The sequence below is a fragment of the Phyllopteryx taeniolatus genome, chromosome 4 (assembly GCF_024500385.1).
Source record: "Phyllopteryx taeniolatus isolate TA_2022b chromosome 4, UOR_Ptae_1.2, whole genome shotgun sequence".
Taxonomy (NCBI): Eukaryota; Metazoa; Chordata; class Actinopteri; order Syngnathiformes; family Syngnathidae; genus Phyllopteryx; species Phyllopteryx taeniolatus.
This window is the reverse complement of record NC_084505.1, coordinates 17,568,570-17,574,067: the sequence shown is the minus strand read 5'-3', so window position 1 is coordinate 17,574,067 and position 5,498 is coordinate 17,568,570. Positions and strand designations below refer to the sequence as shown.

General features: G+C 41.5%; 1 long non-coding RNA gene across 1 annotated transcript; it reads right to left on the bottom strand.

Moving 5' to 3' along the window:
- Positions 1 to 2,935: 2,935 nt before the first annotated feature.
- LOC133476541 (uncharacterized) lies at positions 2,936 to 5,029 on the bottom strand. The gene is made up of 3 exons (XR_009788082.1): positions 4,768 to 5,029; positions 3,312 to 3,385; positions 2,936 to 3,169 (listed from the first exon to the last, which is right to left on the bottom strand). It is a non-coding gene; the product is annotated as an uncharacterized LOC133476541 (long non-coding RNA).
- Positions 5,030 to 5,498: the final 469 nt, after the last annotated feature.

Here is a 5,498-nt window from a genome sequence, read left to right as displayed (position 1 = left end):
GTACTAGAGCGGCTCCAACTACCGGAGACAAATTCCTTGTGTGTTTTGGACATACTTGGCAAATAAAGATGATTCTGATTCTGATTCTGATTCTGAAATAATTACCGACAAGTTATTGCTGAGATAATAATTTATGGACTTGGTAGCCACGCAAAGCCAGGGATTGCGTCTTCTGCACCACTATGTATAGATGCTAAGAAAGCTACTGAATTTTTCATAGTTTGAGGATACAGTTCATTGATTTTTTTTTTCTTCTGATTGTTCTTTGTACATACAATGCACAACAAAAGGTAGCTTCAGTCTGACATTCAGAACAAAAAAATAATCCAGCATTACATCATATCACATACCTGAAAGTCCCCTTTACACAACTATTTCAGGCCAGAAATATTGTGCTGTCCCTTGTAGGCTATAAACTGTGTAAAGATGAAGCTAGTAACAGCATAGGTTATTAAAAATTATGTGGATGCACATATGTAACATCTGTTAAAAAAATTCAACCCTATCCCCGAACACTGGCTTGGAATGTGTTCTCCATCAAACACGGCAGGTTCCCTCTCGTCATTGTCAGAGTCAGTCTCGTTGCCGTGCGGCTCCTCAGAAATGATGCCGGCTTTTACGAAAGCTTGAACAACAGTGCTAGCAGACACGTTAGCCCAAGCATCCACAATCCATTCAAAAATTGTGGCGTAACTCGCCCGGTGCTGCCTCCTAGTCTTAGTAAAGCTGTGTTCGCCATCAGTCATCCATCGCTCCCACGTCGCTCGCAACTTCACTTTGAACGCCCTGTTTACACCGATGTCCAGCGGTTGGAGTTCCTTCGTGAAGCCTACTCGGTGCACACATAAGGCGTGCCGCATTATAAGGCCATAAGCCATAAGGCCATTTTGTGAGCCGCTTCTCCTCACTAAGGTCGCGGGCGTGCTGGAGCCTATCCCAGCTGTCATCGGGCAGGAGGCGGGGTACACCCTGAACTGCCAGCCAATCGCAGGGCACATACGAACAAACAACCATTCGCACTCACATTCAGACCTACGGGCAATTTACTGTCTCCAATGAATGCATGTTTTTGGGATGTGGGAGGAAACCGGAGTGCCCGGAGAAAACCCACGCAGGCACGGGGAGAACATGCAAACTCCACACAGACGGGGCCGGGGATTGAACCCCGGTCCTCAGAACTGTGAGGCTGATGCTCTAACCAGTCACCTACGTGCCGCCGGATGGAGTTTAATAATTAAAATGTTTTTCCCCCAAAAACAGTTTTTTATTGTTTTGTTTTTTTGCATTTCCCAACCTAAAGAAGCTAGTTAATATCAGACAAAGACAACTTAATATATCAAACTAATGGGATTTGTTTGGATCCTCATCATTTCAGTTTACTTGAAATACAATTGCTTGCTATAGTAATATCAGATATATTCAATCAATTATGCAAATAGTAAAATAGGATTGTTGAAAAAAATTAAAAACATTGTAGCGACGGCAGAAGCTCTGCTACTTCCCAACATGTTTTGTGGTGCCCTCTGTAAATAGTAGTTGTTAATCAAGCTAAACGTTGCTCTTTGCTTGCCTTTGTTACTCACGCATTATTATGAGTGTGTGTGTGTTACTGATATGTCAGGCTCGTTGGTGTGTGGGCATTTTGATTTTATGAAACCCTGACTGTGTTGTGTGGTGAACTATCACCTTCCGGTCATGTTTGATGTATCACAAAGAGTTTCATGGCAACTTACCAGCTGCATACTATGGCATTGCTCTATTAGTAATTCAAACTGCTCTAATTGCTAGATGACTCTGCATCCTTTTGCACAATTGTCCAAAAATAAATAAATAAATAAATAAAATTGTACTAGCATTACCAGATTACTAGCAACCTTTTATTGCTCAGTGACTGTTTTTCTCAATGTCTTTATGTCTCAAAAGTATTATCTGTCAATTGACTGTCTGTTGTCGTACTAGAGCGGCTCCAACTACCAGCGACAAATTCCTTGAGTGTTTTTGACATACTTGGAAAATAAAGCTGATTCTGATTCTGAATAAAATGTAATTGGTTCTTCATTAGTTCAGTGGCCAGGAATATTCAGTGTTTCATTGATTTTTTTGTTTTTGAGTAATCTTGGCACAAAACAACCAGACCAATCATCGAAACAATACCTATTGTCTTCATAAAAATATAATAGTACATCATTGGATCTCTGGAGCAGTAGTTTTACAATTCTGGCTGATAGTCCTGTAAGACTATGTCAAACACAAATTTATAAAGCTCCTTTGTTTTGGTTGTTGATTTTATCCTCAATCCACAACCAATTCCTTACCTTGAAGAATGGAAAGTGAAAGCCTTCACAGCTTTGATGTAAGAATATAAGACAGGAGACTGCAGAAAGTTCAAAGTGCATGTCAAGCAACAGAAAAACAGAGGGAATGAGCAGGAGGTTTGAGGGGGGTGGGATGACATGGGAAGGCTCTTAGCAGGCACCTCGAGGGAAAAGCAGAGACTCTTAATCAGAACACAAGCTAATGAGGGACATTTAGTACACCGGAATTGCATATTTTATGCTGACCTGACCACCAAAGCAAACGTTATAAATGAAGTATTTCCTTGTGATAACCGGGTTAGGAAAACCAACCCCATGTAAGAAGCATGGCGCCATCTATATACAGTAGCTGGCTGAAGAAAAACCCTGCCAACCCTGCAAAGGAAAAGCACGGTTACTTCATGATCGGCAACTCTTTTAGAAAGCTTGAGATGTCAGGAAATTTGCTTTTGTATGCAACTGAAAGGTTTGGCTGTTAAATATAAGAGGAGATATTTTTTTTTTGGTCACTATTTTAGTGATTAATATCACATGATTAAATATGTTACAGATTCAACATTTGTCATACCTCACAAACTAAATGATTGCATTTATTTCTTATTATCATTCTAAAATGAAAAGCCCATGAGGGAAAGATATGGGGTGGAGAACTGACATACCAACATAGATCCATAATTTCGCCAAGTGTAGAGGGAAAACTGGTTTAGATTCACAAACATTCCCAAACCTGGCTCTCTTGGTGCATCTCGAAAGACCTTGTGAGAGAAGCAGCATCCAACAGGAAATTGAATGCAGCTGCATCCCTGTTGCTTGTTTCAAAGAATTTTCTTCACTGTGCTTTCTGCTCCCACACACTTTAAATTGAGACAAGGTCAAAGCATCAAGACTTCACTGTATACCCAGAAACATCACAAGCATCATGTAAAGATTCTCCGCCTTTACAGTAACTCTCGTGACATTTTGATGGCTTTGATTCCATGGCGTCATCTCCCCCACCTTGAGGAATGTCTTGGTCAGCCATTGCTGGGAAAGTGGGAATAGCCACTGCCTGTGGAAGTGGACATTGGTTCCTGGAAGTCAGTCAGTGGTTTCTCAGTGTGACGTTCTCAGGTAGTTTACAGGGGTGTATTTCATTATTTCTGTCATTACATTCTTACGTGGAGTTTGCCTTGCTATTAGATACGGAACTATTACACTCCGTCTGTGGTTTGACAGTATGATTAGACAGAGAAATTCTAAAGCAAGTAACTAAACAGTATAAACATATATATTTTGTGCACATTGCAATGTAGTTAGTCTTTTTATGTGTACATCATGAAACTGTTTTATTTTTTATTTCCAGTGACCTATAACATTCAAAATGTTATTTGAAATGTAATATTAGTAGTGTACTATATGTGTCAACCCTCACTATTTGGAGGGGTTAAAGGCCAAACATTTGTGACTAATAGATGCCACCCCCCAAAAAAACTAAATATAAATAATAGATAATATAATAATGGCATAGATCTTTTTTAGCCTTTCAAGGGACCCAAGCAAACTTAACAATAACAGCAACTAAAATGCTAATGATAGTTGTGCCATGTTAGTAGAGGAGTAGATAGCAAGTGAGCAGGGTGGTAAACTTTTCATAATAATGGAGAGAAAGGTCTCGATTGCTATTTGCAGTGGTGGAAGTTAAAGGTCAGATGACAAAGATGTTATGTGGTCAGTTAAAATTCATATTTGCATTGTTTATATGTTATGTATTACATGCACGTAACTTCCAGCAAGTTTTCAATCATAGTTTAGCTAAAAATGAGGTTTTGATGACGCATATTGAGTCCTTTCCGAACATACCCGAAGTTCAAGACACCGGGGTGTGGTTACTCTATCCACCGCAAGGCGGGCCAGAAGTGACCATGCAATTGACAAACACAGCGCGCTCCGCATTACACGCCATGGCGAGCAACGTGTTGGAAAATGTGGAGGAGGAGGATTTCGACGTACAGGAGCACCCAACTGAACTTGACATCGTCAAGTGTACATGTTTGAGACTGTGACGACGACGGGCAGCCAAGCAGCTGCTGTACAACAGAAAAAGAGTGGCCACTGGCTTGATGTGACGGTATGTCAAAAGGATGTCTTTTTATACACTCATGCCTTGAAATAATGCCACCCGAGGGGTGCCAATATTTTTGAGCACGACTATACGTATTATATATATTTATGTTTCAGTGACACGGCACAAGCTTTTACATAGGATGCAGTATTCCTATATATTGTGTGCCCCTCGCTCGATTAGAGTTATAACACGCCGCACACAAAGTCTTTGCCGTGTGTCTGTTGGTTTGTCATACAGGCAAAAGTACAGACGACAGTACTGAAAACTACTGCGTGGGTCATTTTTTTCCTACTCACCAGTGCATAGTGACCATAATAGAGTCGTAGGTATATACAAGGAAATGCTCACCTCGTCTGCACCGCTTCGCTGCTGCGCCGTGGCGGCTGCGAGATTCAATTCTCTTGCTGGCGGTTGAGGTCCAGGTGGCCGAAGGAAAAATAGTTGGCACCGCAGCCGGTTTCAGTCTCTGCCTAACCACACCTGTGCATCCAATGCTGTCTGCTAAATTTTTCTCAAAACACACCGGTTCGAAGTGATCAGCACAGAGTTTGGAATGCTTGCTAGGCACCAATAGCTAAACACGTTTCTTCCCCTGTCGATTGACTTTGCCTTTCCACTGGTCACGTATTCCTTTTCACTTGGAAAGCCCCCCCCCCCAAAAAAAAAAACTCTTGCCACTGCCTGAACCATTTGTACAACCAAATGCCACACAATAAACCATCGTGACGTCGTTAAATCATACATAAAAGGACGGGAACAACAGCATGGAACAATAGCACACAACGCCGAATGAACAGGATGTTTGGCTCCTGTGACGTCACAGCGCCGGAAAGAGACGAAGACCGGAAGGGGCGGGATGCAAAAAGCACAAGGCGCTTTCTGCATCATATTTATCGATTTAACTGCTGTATATCTGCTATATAATCACTTCGAAATGGCAGTGGTGGTTTGTATAAGGGTTCTAGAGTTAAGAACATTTTTAAAAGATGGAATGCAAATGTGCACACACGCACGTACAACTACTCTACTGTGTGTGGCTTCACTGCTGCTCCTACTTGCTGAGTTAACAGCTGCCTACA